The following is a 17,659-nucleotide window of genomic DNA, read 5'->3' on the forward strand; positions in this document are numbered from 1 at the left end:
TAGGTGGTGTTCCAAAGACCAAATTACCACCATAAGAGCTACAAACAAATGCAATATGAGGGTCATGCTGCTCAATGCTAGAAGTCTAAATCTCAAAATGCACTCACTCGAGGCATTCCTTAAAATGGAGAACATTGACATTTGTGCTGTAACAGAGACCTGGTTCAAAGTAGCAGAAAGCACCCCTGCACTACCAGGCTATAACTCATTCTACCACCTTTCGGCCCTAGAACTTGGACCGAAGCTCCAAAGGTAGAGGTGTTTCCATATTCATAAAGGATGTGCACACCTCTAGACTGGTAGCCCAGCATAACACATCTGAGATGCTTCAGGTGCAACCAACATTGGGTAAGACAGAGATTTCCCAACCATGTCCCAAGACTCATACTCCACGTTCCTAAGCACCCTGGAGAATATTAGAGTCCAACTTAACACTCTCATACTGGGCGACTTCAACTACCCCTCCATTAACTGGGAAAACTACTCATGTACCAATACACTTACCCAACGTTTCTTGGAATTCATTAATTCCAGTGCCCTGGATAGGGTTACCACCTGTCCCACTTTGTGAGGGACAGTCCCTCTTTGGGCAGTTGTGTCCTGACAAAAAATGTTAAAAATGGCAAATGTCCTGAGATTTTAGGACAAAATGATTTCCTATATTTTATGTAATAGTTGCATAAAACAGTTATTCTGTATCTAAAATACCTAAATATTATAAGAAACAGAATAAGCAACTAAAATGCTACAAGAATAAGCTTTTATTTAGGCAAAAAAGTTAAGTTCTATCCTTTGTACTTACCGTGGGTATGTGTCGGCCTGTAAAATCTGATGTTTGTACCGAAAATGTCCCACTTTGACCATTTGAAAAGGTGGCAACCCTAGCCCTGGACCACCTCGTTCTTACCCCCACTAGAGGTAGCAACACCCTTGACCTGGTCATTACTAACATGGTTGACCGTTGCTGTACACCAATAGTCAACTCCTCCCTGGTTAGATCCGACCACAAACTAATCACCTTGGAAATCCACATCCCTCCAACCCCCACAAAGGTAACCACCATGAAAAACTTCTCCAAAGCTAATGTTGGGCTCCTAAAAACAGAGGTGACTAACTTTACGGCACCCATGCAAATGGAGAGTAGTTGCATGACTGCCAAATCATAACCAATGCACTGTACGAACACATACACAAATGCATGGATCTCGCCATACCCAATAGAACCAAGACACTCTCCTCCAGAAAAAGGAAGCCAATCTGGTGGTCCCCTGCCATAAACAAACTCTACAAGAGAAGGAGGAAACTGATGCGGAATAAGGTAAAGTCCCAAGACTGGAAAAACTCCCTTATCAGCCTCAACAAAAAGTTGAGATCCCTCATCAAATTGTCTAAAGCTAGATATGAAAACAGAATTGCAGCAGATAGTAAAGACAACCACAAGGCCTTCTATAGTTATGTAAAGAGTCTCCACAGCAATACCTAGATTTGTTCTGAGCTACTGCATAATGGTACCTATACTGAGCTAACAGATATTGCCAATATACTGGCTGACAGATTCAGTGCCAACTTTACCCCTCCCCGCAAAGAACCAATCATAATGCCAGTAGATTGCCAGGCACCCAGTATTAATACTGCACAGGTTAAAACAGTGCTGTCCAAGGCCAAGACTACAGATTCTATGGGACCTGACATTATCCCTGGCTGTGTTCTATATGAACTACAGAGTGAACCGGCACCTCACCTGTGTGCCCTGTTCAATCACAGCCTCACTTCAGGCTTTGTACCTACCAGATGGTGCACTGCTGCAGTCATCTCTCTCCACAAAGGAGGAGCAACTACAGACCCTGGGAACTATCATCCCATTAGCCTGATGAGTCTGATATGCACAGCTATGGAATGCATCATCATGGCCCTAATAAACAAGGATATAGGGAATCTCTAAACTCTGGATCCTACACAGTTTGGTTTTGTGAAGGGTAGATCATGCCTGCTCAACTTGACTGACTTCTTTGAGTCAGTCACCAGATCTGTGGATGAAGGCAAGGTGGTTCATACAGCCTACCTTGATCTGGCCAAAGCCTTTGATACCATTCACCACTCAGGAATCATAGAAAAACTCACTAAGCTAGGCATCAACTCCTATATCACTAGGTGGGTTGCATACTGGCTCATAGATAGAACCCACAGTGTGAAAGTAGCTGATTCCAAGTCAGACTGCAGAGCAGTCACGAGTGGAGTCCCACAGGGTTCGGTCCTGGATTCTGTCCTGTTTGGTATCTACTTCTCTGATGTCCTGGCCAACACAAAGGGACTCTGGCTGACAAAGTTCACAGACGATCACAAGTTGGGAGCTATTATTAACTCCCCAAGTGATGTTGACATCCTACAGAAAGGCCTCAATATGACCAACAACTGGTGTCAGAACCATGGCCTTAAGCTCAATGCCAAAACATGTGTCGTCATCTCCTTTGGTAAAAACCCAGTTCCCTTGAATTACCACATCAATGGTAGTCCACTGAACACAGAAGGCGTTATAAGAGATCTGGGAACAACACAGGTTGATAGCAACCTCTCTTTTGACCACTACATTGCCACTGTGGTAGAAAGTCTTTCTATGTGATACATCTCATTACTAAGGGTTTTTCATCCAGGAAGAAAAAGGTCATTGTCTCCCTCTACTCTTCCATCATTAGGCCATTCATCGAGTACAATGCCCCATTTGGCATGTACCTCACTAGACACCTGCAACAACTGGAGAGGCCACAAAAGTACCTCACAAAGAGGATCATAGGCCTTAAAGACTTGTCCTATATGGACAGACTCAAAAAAGTCCAACTATTCTCTGTCTCATATCATCTATTTAGAGGCGATCTCTGCTTGACTTACAAAGCCATGTTTGACCCAGCTCTGTTAGAAATGCTACATCTAAAGAAATCCCAATCCCTCTGCACCACATGCTCCAGAGATCTCAACCTCATTACCACAATCAACGGAACATGCTGGAGGGACAGGTTCATAACCAAGAGACTGCCCATGCTATGGAATAAACTTCCCATACATGTCAAGCAGAGCACCTCACTGGCCCTCTTCAAGAGAAATCTTGAAAAATGGATGGGAAAAAGAAAATTCACCCCAGGGATCACAACAGTAGCTCTTCTCGACAAGAGGCACTGGGAACTAAGGTCAGGCAGCACAATGCCAGGGTAATCCTATAGGCTAGGCTTGTAAAGTCTCCAGAGCCATCAGCCTAGTACACACCTATGTACCTATGAAAAAACTGTAGGAGAATTTCCCTGTTGCCCAGGCTAAATTTACCCTAGTCAATGCAAATACTACCTTGAGTCTTTCCTGAAGAGAAGCGGCTGGCCTTATGAGACTACACTGCTCAACAGAGTAAATAAATACATAATTACTGTGGTTCTTGTCATAGAGAACACTGTTGCAAGGCTACTTAAAAAACTGTGAAATCGCAAATTAAATAGGAACAATTTTCTTTTCCTTCAAGTCAACACAGTTACGCCCACACTGATTCTCTGGCTTGGTAAAATGATCTATAAAGTAATGTTTCATTTCAGCAAATAGCAAAACCTGTACAGCTGTTAAAACAAGAGAATGTCAAATGTAACCGTGCTGCTAAGATCTTATGGGATTGAGATTGTTTACATTTGCCTGCCTTCATCCATCGGGCTACACCTATTTCCCCACACTCCCACCACTACATTCAAACCCGCAACCTCTCTAACTTTAACCCTACTACTTTCTCTGACTCCCTTAAGCTAACTAACTGGAACCCCTTAAAAACTCTTCCGTTAGATGCAGCCGTTGACTACTTCAACTCTACTTTCATAACTGTCCTTAACTCCCTAGCACCTATAAGAACAAAAAGAGTTAAAGCAAGCACCACCCCATGGCTCACCAAAGACACCAAAAAAATTATGCTACAAAGAGATAAAACCTGGAAAGCTTACCTCCAACTTAAACAACCAGAAATCTTACTCAAATACAAACAGCTGAGAAACCAAGCCAAAAAACAACTTATTAAAGACAAAAAGTCTTTCTACATCAAGCTACAAGCAAATCACACAAAAAAACCCAAACAGTTCTGGAACTCTATTAATTCTCTCCTTAAACCTGGGACAAAAAATAACCCTTGCCCAGACCCCAGCAAATCTGAACTTGAAATTGCAATAATGTTCAATACCTTATTTACCTCTTCTATTGCTGAGCTAGCCAAGACCTTTACCAACAATAACCCTCCACCTCCTACTGCTCAATCCTCCTCTCCCTCCCCCCCCCCACTTTTGAACTCAAACCCATCTCCACCACACTAATAAAGAGACTTCTCACTAAACTCAAACCTTGCTCCAATGCCCCTGACAGCATTCCTTCCACCTTCCTAAAAATAGCCTCTGACAGTATTGCTCTTCCTATCAGCATCCTGATCAATAGATCACTACTTGAATCCTATGTACCCAAACTATGGCGTTCCACTTTTATACTTCCACTTCACAAGTGTGGCAAAAATTTTAACACCTCCAATTTCCACCCCATAGCCATCCTCTCCCCAATCTCCAAAATTCTTGAAAAATGTATCCACTTACAACTCCTGCCATTCCTTACCAAACACCAACTACTCTCCCTACCCAACATGGCTTCCGTCCTGGACACAGTACCAACTCCGCTCTTCTCTCCTTCTTACAGTCTGTCAATTCTGCTCGTGACTGTGGCAATATCGTATCCTCTGTTCTGCTAGACTTATCTAAAGCCTTCGATACCATCCCCCATGGTCACCTATTAAATCATCTGTCTAACCTCAACATCTCCAATAAAACTCTTTCCTGGTTCTCCAGCTACCTTTCTGATAGATCCCAAGCCATGAAATGGGGCCACGCCACCTCTACTTTCCTTCCAACCCCCACTGGAGTATCCCAAGGTTCAATCCTTGGCCCATTGCTTTTCAGCATCTTTATTAACAACTTCCACAAAGCCATACCTAACACCAAAATTGTGCAATACGCTCTTGATTCCACTCTGATCTGTCATGCCTCTAACTTAAAAGATCTCCAATTTCTAACTCAAACTGCTTTCTCCACCACCGAAAATTGGATGCTCCAAAATCACCTCTCACTAAATGCTAACAAAACAAAGATCCTTCTATTCTCTCCCTCAAAATCCTTCCCTGTCGACAAAAACTTACTCCATATCACCAGTCTTAACAACTCCATTATCGAGGTTGTACCCTCAGCCAAACTTCTTGGTGTAACCATTGATGACCACCTAAAATGTAATAATCACATCCAGCTAAATATCAAGAAAACCCACATAAAACTAGGCCTTCTTTACAGAAACAATCACTTCCTCTCTCCTTCCACCAGACTAACTCTCGCCACCACCTACCTACTCCCCTCTCTACTGTATGGCGCGCCTCTGCTCACTAATTTATCTTCCTCTCTCACCTCCAAACTGGAAGTATGTTATAATAAAATTGCCAAATTCGCCACAAATGCAAAATCCTCCTCTCACCACTGCACCTCCCTTCACTCTCTAAACTGGCTTGAACTCCCCAATCTACTTAACCTCCACCAAATCACTACTGCAGACAAATTACTGTTCCAACCTACTAAGTGTCCTGCACTATCCAATATTCTGCAACCTTATAACCCCCCCAGACCCCTTAGATCTACCCACCAAAACTTGATCATCATCCATAAACCCAAGCGACTTGCTGGGCAGCTTCTGCTATCCTATTCCCTAGCTAAAAAATGGAATGCTCCGCCCTCCACACTGAGAACCTGTGACAACCTTAATAACTTCAAAACTCAACTTCGTTCTTACCTCTATCTAAACAGGAAATGCAACTGTACTGTTCCACCCATTCCTCTCATGCTCTCCCCTCCATTTACCCCAGGTTAACCTTCTTACCTCCTTAACCTCACTTTAAATTAATGATTATTTCTGTAAACAACAGCAATTTTAGCCACAATTCTATATGCCTGTTTTCACTCCTGAAGCTAAACTGCTTATTTATTTTCTCATTCCTTTGAATGCTACTTGTTGCTTGCAATCTCTAACTTCCTTTGTTATTAATCATGTAATAAAACTTTGTATTGTGGAGCTTTCTCCCCAAGCCTCCACTGTAAGTATTCTGTAAATAAACTTTAATGTCTAGCTTTTCTCCCCAAGCCTCCACTAAAAGAACCTCCCTAAGCCCTGTGAACTAAATTGTAAATATTTTATTTCTCTTTTCTTTAGAATGCTACCTGTTGTTTGTAATCCTAACTTTCTTTGCAACTAATCATGAATTTTTCTTTGTAACTAATCATGTAATTTTCTTTGTAATTAATCTTGTAATGTTTTTGTAATTTAATCATATACTTAAACTTTGTATTGTGGAGCTTTTCTCCCCAGGCCTCCACTGAAAATGGGCTCCCCAGGCTCAGTGGACCTCCCCGGTCATCAAACTGGAATAAATAATAAATACATTTGTTGTGCATGTTCAAATGTAACTGCATGCAGTTAAGAGTTTAAATGCTGTAATATAGTAATAAGAATTGTTCTTCTCTTTACTTCTACTATATTTTATTCAGCTCGACAAGCCACTAGACAAAGGAGAAAGAAAAAAAAACGGAAATAAGAAGCTTTTCCCTCCATACATTTTCTCATTTTCTACCTTTCACTGTGCTGTGAGCCTGACATGTCTGTCCTGAGTTCGTGACTTTAACTTAAATATTTTAAAATTGCTCACTGCCCGAGTGTTGTCCTCCACTCTGTTTGCTGGTGCTGTGTGCTGCTGCCTGTCTACTGCTACTTAAATCCAGTTCTTCCAGTTCCACTCTGAATACAATATATGTGGCTGTACTTAAAATGGTCTAAACAGCCAAATGTTGACAACAACACAAAATAAAAACAAAAAAAAAAGTTGACATACAATGATTCATAACCCGGCATGCAACTGCATGGGTTGTTGTTGTTGTCTTTCGGCTTTTCCCGGTTAGGGGTCACCACAGCGGAACTCCGGTCCACTAATGATTGGCAGTAGATTTTGACGAACGTCAAGGTGCCAGCTCAACTTTCAACCTTCAACGAAGGCACGCCCATTTACACATGTCTTTGGAACGCCCACCCAACCATGGGGAGGACATGCAGACTCCACACAGAAGGCACTCCCTGCACTCCAGCCGAGAATCGAACGGGAGAACCCCTTGCTGTGAGGCAACAACACTACCGCTGCACCACCATGTTTTGGCTATTAAATTTGATTTGTTACATCTAGTTTTTAAAATGAAATAAATATTCTTTGCACCTGTGGGGAACAACAATGGAGGCTACTTCCCCCCATATGTTGATCAGTATATGAGATATTTTGAGAAACATTTAATTTGCATATTACATATCAATGAGTTTGGTGCACATATTGAACTGTGGCATCAGTTTTTAGATGAGTGTTGGCTGCTGTAAGATAGCAGGCCAGAAGACTTGAGGGAATTTGTATGATATTTGATTCATAATGAATTTGGCCTCTGGATTACAGCTAAACACACCCTATTCACAATCGATTCTTTAGATTTCAGAGTGATAAAACTCATTGACAGGTCAGTTATGGCTGCATTGTACAAAAAAGTGTTCTCATGTTATCATGAACTAGTTGTCACCCCAAGTTCCTGCTAGAGACCATTCCATATTCCCAGATTGTATGTATTAGGAGGATTTGTAATGATATTATTGGCAGGGAAAAACAAGCTAAGGGTTTGATAGGCTGGTTTGATTACCGAGGTTATGATCAATCTAAGGTAGCAAGAACTAAGTTGAATGCTTGAACCGAGGAGCTATATGATCTTCTGAATTTTAAGCAGAAGGAACAAAATCATGTTAGGGTCAACAGGAAAAAGAGATTCATTATTACTTATGGTAGCGATATGCTTGTGTGAAAAGGTCCATCAGTAAATTTCTAGCCCATACTTACCACAGATCAATGCTTTGGTCTTGTTGATTAACCATGTTCATTTACTTAAAAAAGGCTGCAGTTCAGGCCAGAAAATTTTTCATTACAAAAGTCCTTTTAACCATGCTTATGAATACATACATGAGTTGTAGACTATGTGGTTATCATGATTCATTTTGTCAATTTATATGCAAAACCAAAATATTTTCTTCTAGGAGTACCCACAGAATCTTTACCATCAGAGACTTATTTGCATACACTTCTAAATCTGTGATTTACTTAGCCATGTGGGAGTGTGGCACATTTTATGTAAGGAAATGTAAGTGTCAGTTTAAACAGTGTATCTCTCAACACTTGAGTGATCTGAGCTGCAAACACACTTGAAGTTCTCTGGTTAAACACAGGCTCACTCATCCTGATGCATGATTTGGCTTTACTGGATTTGACAAATTTATGTCTAAACATAAATTGGATAAAAAAAAAAAAAAAAAAGAGTTTCACATAAGAAAAAAATCATTGTGGATAGTTATTCTCGGGCTCTGTTTCATCCTGGTCTAAATGAAATTTTAAGAATAATTTATTTGATTTATTTACACTGTCAGTTGTAGCATATTTTTGTATTTATTTTTATATGCTAATAACGCATATGTATTGTGATTATTTGTATCTGGTGTGTTTATACAAATTAGAAATATGAGTTCCTTTACAGCAATGTGTTTCTAGAGCTGAGTTAGATGCAAGACATATTGTATAAGGAAATAATAAAAAAAAAAATGAAAAAGCACAGGAATCTGTCTAGTTCCAAGCTCATCAACACTCGTGTTGAGGAAAAAATAAAAAACAGAAAAAAATAGTAGTTTTTAAACTTCGTTGATGAGCTCAGTCACAACAATTTCCAAAAATCATGAAACCCAGGTAGTGTTCCAAAGCAACAAGCTTTTATTCGTCATCAATGAAGTTTTAAGACTACTAGTTTTTCTGGGGGGGGGGGTTTGTTTTGTTTTTTTACATATTGTATAATGGCTGCAATATTACATTTGGTCACCAGATGGCAATAGTTGACCAAAAGCTGTACTTTAAAATATATTGAAAGTATTCTTCTTTCGGCTTTTCCCAGTTAGGGGGTCACCATAGCAAATCATCTGTCCACACATCATTGACAGTGGAGTTTTACAGTGTCAAGTTGCCAGCCCGGCGCCCAACCTTTCACAGAAGGCACACATGCACTCACACCGAGGGCTAATTTAAGATGTCCAATCCACCTACAGCATGTCTTTGGGATGTGGGAGGAAACCGGATCACCCAGAGGAAACCCACGCGATCACAGGGAGGACATGCAGACTCCACACAGAAGGCACCCCAGCTGAGGATTGAACCGGATAACCTCTTGCTGTGAGACGACAACGCTAACTGCTGCACCACCATGAATGTATTAAATATATTTTTCCCACATAGAAAACTTTTTTTTTTTACTTTTAATATTGACATTTATTATTGGCAAGAAATTTAGTACATGTTTGGAAATGTTATTTTCATCGGTTGTTTGCTTTATAAGAGGAATTCTGTTATACATACATACATACAAATATTTCAAGCACAGGCATTAATGCCCTTCTAGTCTGCCAATATACCAAAACTGTTGTTCCCTTAATAAGTGTCCAGGCTGTTCTTAAAATATCTAAACTAGTGCTTGCTTTGATGTAATTTGGTAGTCTGTTCCATGCATCAGCTGCGCTCTCAGAAAACCAATTAGTACACTTCTCATTCCTATAGAATCTTCTACATAGGTTGTCTGATGATTACCTGCTACTTTTTGATAACCCCAAACAGTCTCAGAGGTAGTTGTGTCTGAATTCCCTCTATACCCGAATAAGGCTTCCTCTTAAATATTTATATGAGCCACTGTACAAGTTTAGATATTTTAGTCTTTCATAATAACTTTTCATATCCATGGATGCCCTTAGTATTTCCACTGTACTCTTTCCAGTTTACTCATGCTTGTTTTCTTAAAATCTTTCTATATTGTTATTCCATACTGAAGTTTGGCTCTAATGTTATTAACAAACAATGACTTAATCATTTCTGATGGCCTAGACTTTATAAATCTTTTGATACAACCTATAATTCTATGGCTATCATTACCCAATTGATTGATATGATTAGAAAAACTCAAAGTTGGATCTACCCATATACCCAGGTCCTTAAATGAATCTATAGTTTCAATCATTGTGTTCCATATTAAATATTCACCTTTCAGTTTATGTCTCCCAAATTTCATGTGCTTCTTTTCTAATGTATTTGTTGGCATACTATTCTCCTGCGTACATACAGTCAATTTAGTCAAGTTCTTTTGCAGACATGCCCTTTCTGTTAACACATGTAATTAGTTAACCCAAGTTTGGGTCATTTGCATACAGAAATGAAACCGGAGGCTCTACTGATAAATTAAAACAAAGCAAATACAAAATCAGTCTGTAGGGAGACCGCAACCACAACTGTTTAATGAACGTCAGTTAAAACTGATACAATGTTTTCGTCAGTGATATTGCCTGACTTCCTCAGATACACAGAAACGTTGTTCAAACTGTTAATATATAGTATTCAATTTACACTAATTAAAAATCATTATTTAATTAAGATTTAAAGCAATAAGGTAAATATTTCATCCAACAAAACTACTTAGCCAAAAACTGTTTGTAAAATATATAAAAACATAGTATTTGAATATAATTGTATTCTCGATGTATATTATATAAAAAATATGCAATATATACTTGTACTAATCATTACAAAACATATATCTATAAAAAACTTCTAAAATCTATTTACAATTTAGCAGCTTTCAATTTTAACAATGGTGCAATAGATATATTGTCATTCAAGCCAGGTGTTCTGTTGGCTTCCAATAGGATTTGCCAATAGGTTTCTCGATATTCCAATCTAGTCTCCCAGGGACCCCCTCTGTTATCCCTATGCAGAGTCTCTAATACAAATAATTCAAATTTAGCCTGGTTGCATGCCAAGGTATGTCGGAACAAGGCGTTGCTAGAATTTTGTTTCTGTATTTCATACAGATGATCATATATCCTATGCTTCAGATGTCTTTCCGTTTTTCCGACATAAAACCCTTGACACTTCTGACACATAGCTAAATATATCAGCCCTTGACTGTTACAGTTAGAATAGGTGGATGCTGTTATCCACCTTTTTCTAGCTGGAATGTATAGTTTATCGGTATGTGATATATATTTACATTGTATGCAGGCCCCACATATGTATGTTCCTCTGCGTTGGTTGGAAAATGCCTTCACACGAGGTTCATACTCTAATATGTTTTTGATATTACTCCCTTTACGGAAAACTGTTCCCACAGTTTTTCCTTTTAAGTTGCAAAGATCAGTGATATCCCGAAAGTTTTCCCATTCCTTTTCCACTATATTTTTAATAACACCAGAATTAGCACTGTAGTCAGTGACAAATACCCTATTGAAACCATCTTGTAAATCATGCACTTCACTGGCAACCGTAAATTTTTGTATATTGCCTGTACCAAGAATTGGTTTGTATTTAGTATCCCTACCATCCCTGACCTCTTTACTGATGTTTGAAATAAGCTCTTCTGGATATCCTCTCTCCTGAAACATCTGGGTTAAATTTAAACATTACTGTTTATAATCAAGGTCATCAGAAGTCATACAAGATGCTCTGACGAACTGTCCCTTGACTATACCTCTCTTTTGATGTCTTGGATGGGAACTAGTAAAATGAATGTAACTGCTGGAAAAAGTAGATTTCCTATGTATAGTTGATTTAAAGCCTTTTTCATCCACTCTTAATGATACATCTAAATAATTGACCTGCTTGGTAGTAACCTGATATGTGAAGGTCAAAAAGTCAGTACTGAGATTTAGATGTTTCATAAAATCCTCCAACAAACCTGTCGTACCTGTTCAGAAAATACAGATATCGTCCAGAAATCTAGAATAGGACGTCCAATATTTACTGTATTCGCTGTTGAAAACATACTTCTTTTCCCATACAGAAAGGACTATATCTGCATAAGTGGGAGCACAATTGGCTCCCATGGCAACCACAGATGTTTGTTTGAAATATTCTCCAGAAAAATACAAAATGTTATTATGTAAATCCAGGTCAGCTAATTCCATAACCAAAAATATATCATTATCACAGGCCCCTGGATTACTTCTCAGAGCTTCCTCCAACCAGGCTAAACCCTTCTCATGCGGTATAACAGAAAAAAGATCAACTACATCTATAGTGAGGAATTTTAAACCAGGAACATTTAAATCAGGGGTAATCTTACCCAGGAATTCCCAAGAGTCTTTAAGTAAATTCTGATCTTTGCCCCACAATTGTTTAAGTTTCCAATCCAAAAATTTGGATAAGGGGGGTATCTTGGATCCCTGGGTAGATACTATAGGCCTAAGTGGGGGATTCTGTACTTCTTTGTGTATTTTGGGTACTCTGAACATCAAAGGTACCCTAGGATTCTTGTTTTCAAGATATGAATAAATACTAAAGTTTATGACCCCTTGATCGAATAAATCTTTAATAGCTAAATCTATTTTTTATAAGATATATTAATCTCATTTATAGATACTGGCCTGTAACGCTTTTCATTGTATAAAATAGCATTCATTTTGCCTTCATACACAATTTTGTCCATAAGGACTATACCCCTCCCTTTGTCTGGTTCCATGACTCGAATGTTGGAATTGTGACTGAGTTCAATAAATAAGTCTTGTTCAGCTGTGTCAAGGTTCGGTACATATCTATTGTATCTATTTATCTCGTTGATATGTTTCTCTGTTTTTGATTCCAGATTTTTCAACTGGGGATGTATAGGAGGGTTGAAAGTACTAGACCTTTTGGGTGTAGTTCTATTTGTGGTGTGGGCTTCAGTTCCACAGAGGTTCTCCAAATTTAATTTTCTAATAAAAATTTTTAAATCCATGATAACCCTAGTGATATCACTAGTGAGTTGAGGGACATATTTAAAGCCCTTAGTGAATAGACTAAAAAATGTTTCTGTAATAGTAAAAATCACTGTAGTTATATATATGGAAACCTGCCTTACTAATAACTTCATAGTTGTCACCTTTATGGTCTACAACCATGGAGGGTGTGGGGGCTACCACTTCTGGTTCTGTTGTACCCCCCCCCCCCGTAAGAGTAGGTTCCCTTGTAAAAATGGTTTGAAACTTTATTATTTTGTTGGTTACGAATCCTCTCGGAACGCCTTGGAAGAGGTTCATGTCCTTCAGTGTCCACACCCACCGTATCTCCCCCCTCCCCATTGCTATTTCTATCTTTAGTAAAGTTACCAGTATTAGATGTATGAAATCCATTACTATCCCTGTGGTTAACAGAACGCATGGGTGGGGGTGCTGGATATTGCTGGCCTTGGTATTCCTTAATGTTTCGGTTTAGCTTTTTCTGTTTTCTAACAATAATTTCTTGACATTTTCTATCTATTTTCACCCTTATATCATAATATTTTTTCTTTTCTTGTTCAACAGTAAACATTAAATCATTGACAATAATATTATTGTATCTCTCAATGTCTCCATTAAGCTTACAAATTTCTTTTTCATTGTTCTTAACAATGGCTTGGACGATTTCCAAGCCACAGTTATCAAAGGCTCTCAAAAGGTCCTTGTGAAAATCACTGCCAGGTATAACGTTATTAGGATATTTAAATATCCTTAGCCCTTTAGGCACTATATGTTTATTAAGGCACTCGTTAAGGTACATATTGTCTAAATGTAAACTTTTGTACCTGTAGAGTGCTGTCCGTAATAACTCTATAGTGTCAGAGTATGCATAGTTGGTTTCCGTTAATGCTGGAACCCACCCAGTGATATCAAAACTCGGTTTGGACTGTAGCCATTCCTGGAAGCGCGAAGGAGGTGGAATCACAGTTGTATTTCCCCTCGGTGACATATTGTCCCTGGGAACACTTGTTGAGCGAAGTATATTCAGCGTTTGCAAAAAATTTGGAGAGGAATTGGAAATAACGCCGGTATCAAGTACTCGAACTGAACCATTAACATCTTGAGCAGGGGGTAAACCACTACCCCTGGCTAAATCCTGTTTGGTATAAAATCCATTGCCAGAAATGAAAGCCATAAGTCCTTGACTCAAAGGAGTCAAAAGTTCAATTAATTGTGTTAGTTGTCCTGCTAATTTACGAAATTCGCCTATTTCAGACCCCAAAGGGTGGTCTGTATGCTGGGTGGATTTTTTCTCCCCTACACTTCTGATGGCCTAGACTTTATAAATCTTTTGATACAACTTATAATTCTATAGCTATCATTACCCAATTGATTTATATGATTAGAAAAACTCAAAGTTGGATCTACCCATATACCCAGGTCCTTAAATGAATCTACAGTTTCAATCACTGTGTTCCTTATTAAATATTCACCTTTCAGTTTATGTCTCCCAAATTTCATGTGCTTCTTTTCTGATGTATTTGTTGGCATACTAGTCTCCTGTTCCCATACAGTCAATTTAGTCAAGTTATTTTGCAGACATGCCCTTTCTGTTAACATGTAATTAGTTAACCCAATTTTGGGTCATTTGCATACGGACTGTAGAGCATCTGATATGAAAATGATGGGTCTGAAAGATACAATCTAAGCAAGTAAGGGCCTAGGATAGAGCCCTGTAGGACACCCTGACTGTTATCAAGAATTTTACTTGTCCAATTGCTGTATGGTACTTGCTATGTCCTATTTGAAAGTTGCCCAGCTATCCATCTTATCAAGAGTAAATCAATACCTAGTTGCTCTAATTTATTGACCAGTGTTTTGAGTATGACCCTGTCAAATGCAAATGGGTTGTCACTATTCACAGAAGAAGTTCTATTAAAAAGGGAGACCTGGTTTGCTGTGTTTATTTGTGATAGAAGCCTATATTAATGTCTGCCTTGGGTGCTGTGTCATTATTATTTTACACACACACACACACACACACACACACACACACACACACACACACACACACACACACACTCACAGAAAAAGAGAGATATGATATTTATTTTATTTTTATTTTTATTTGTAGTTTGTTTACCGGGATTATCCTTATTGGAGGCCTGGGGAGAAAAGCTCCTTAAACAGTTATACAATTGAATATTAACATATACACGCAAGTTGTTTCACAATTTAAGAAATTGCAGTATAATGAAGTTATTACATCTTTTAGAGGGAGTTGACATACATAATACTGTGTATGTAATGTGATTACATTTCTCCATAATACTCATAATAAAAGTGCACCTTGTCTCTCAGCCTCTTTATTCATTCATTCATTATTGACAATATGCGTAAATAGAATTCTATGCCTTAATTACATGTTTTATGTTCATCTAGGTTCTGTTACTCTATGCCCAAACATTGTTGCTTTGCATAAATGCGAGGTCTCATACTTGTCAATATGACATCCATTTGAAATCCTTGCCTGTTGGAATACTGGTACTAGTGAGTTGTCTGATATATATATATATACACACACACACACACACACACACACACACACACACACACACACACACATCATGTACACTAGCAGGGTAACAAAGACAGACATCTTGGACACTGGCATCTATACTGCAAACAGCCTTAGACAGAATGTTATCACTTATGGTTGATATATGACATCCTGTGAGATTTATAATACCTTATTGTCAGTATGGTTGCATTGCATCTTTAAGAACCCTGGCAGACACAAATTCTGGTATAATGCCCACATGACATCACAGTGGTCCTGGTGGAGTATAGGATAATGGAAACTGATCTGACACATGGTACAGTGTGCAGATGAGGAGTTCACCTCATAGTCTGAGTGCTGACATCTGTGACATCTGCTATAAGGAAATACAATTTTCAGTTGTTAGCTCTACGTTTGACAAAATTAATTTTAAATGGAACATTTCTATCTCTACATAATTTGCTTGCATTTCTCTACTGTGGACATTAGTTTACAGCATTACAAAAAGAATCTTATGGCCTCTGTAAGCCATAACGTGTCTTAAGACATATACAAAAATCTACTCACTTAAATATATAAAGTATTCCTGGGTAAACCATGGTAAGACAATTGGTCATACTTGATTTCTGGAGAAAATAATTTGTATTTTAAAGCATTCATTTTTAGTCTGTAGTCAATACTTATGAGTTCTGAAGCAAACTCTTTCCGTTAACATTGTTTCTATATTGCTGTAGAGAAGGCCTTTGATTTGTTGCTGTTTAAACTTTGACTTGTGAGATGGACAGCAAGTTTCCTTAATAACTCCATCCTCAGTATGCTTCTGCTGAAATACTGAATGACTGTTAGACAAGCACCCATCTCTTTCTGTGCAGTGTTTTCTTATAATTCTTTACCCCCTCTGAAGATCCCAAGTTGTTGTCATGTCAGCGGCATATATACCTTTTATCTGGTAAACTAAAATCCTCTTCCCATTTTAAGCATCATGTCAATTGGTACATTTAGCATTCTGTGTGTGCCTGGCCCTGAATCTAGTTGCTAAAAAGGGAAAGGACAGGCATACTTGGCATGCTTTCAGACACAGTCCTAGGGCCCAGTGATTCTATATGTTGAAAAGTACCTTCCTTCTTCATCACAGCTTGCCTTCATCTGGAAATTCTTATTAAATTTAGTCAGATTTCTGTGAGACTTCTGTGATACTAACCAGTGCTGGAATATTTGTTCCAAGGTTCCACTTGGCAAATGAAATGCAGAATTTGTGGCATTTTTTGTAATCTGGCCATTTGCTTTTGGGTCTACTTTATTGTTAATTTGTTCTTTTTTATGCTAGATTGCAAGTTCTTCTACCTAACCCAGCATTAAATATTTATCATACTTAAACATTACAAACTTGCAGTTGTTCTCTAATGTTCAGGAATGCTGACAGAGTACAGCATTATCCTTTTATGAACATTAACAAGTAGCAAAAACCTTATTCAGAATATTTGGAATACAGTAATGTGTACGTAGATATAAGCTCCTTTACAGAAAAGGTAGAACAATCTTTCTTTTATTATCTGCGAGAGCATGCAGAAACTTCATATTATTTATTTTGTATTTACCAGTCTATTTATTAATGTGCTTGTAAGCAGTACAGAACTTTTACCTGCAATAAAGAGTGTAACTCATTTTCACTACTATTTGTCGTCATTGGTTACAGAACCTTTAGCTGTAAGACAGCACAGAACGGTTTTATTATTTGTTGTTAATAGGCATTGAAACACTAGGTGTGAGAGATTCAAAACTTTTTTTTGTTTACTGTGAAAATGCATAAAGATAACTAAAAGAACAAAAAAATCTTTAGTACCTGAAAGAAGGTGCATCATCTTTGTCTGTTAGAAGATAGAAACGCTTTGTTGTAATGTTTCACTTCTTAACCTTATTTAGAAGGCTTACATCATACCTTTACATGCTATTTGCTTGTGCAACTTCAGCATATCACTTCAATTAATGTTTGCCACATGATAACCCAAAGACTCTTGTATCTAAATCATGTGGCTGTGATCTGTTATTGATGCTTTTTGGAGCACCTGGACACCTCAGGGTTTGTCCAGCACATCCAGATGTCCTGATATACTCCTGGCTGGCTGACAAAATTTGACATCAAAGAAAAACAGTCTCCCTAGAGCACAACAGGCATTCTTCAGTAATGACAGACAGAGAGAG

This window comes from Protopterus annectens, chromosome 13.part0 (assembly GCF_019279795.1).
Source record: "Protopterus annectens isolate FY-2018-M chromosome 13.part0, PAN1.0, whole genome shotgun sequence".
Classification (NCBI taxonomy): domain Eukaryota; kingdom Metazoa; phylum Chordata; order Ceratodontiformes; family Protopteridae; genus Protopterus; species Protopterus annectens.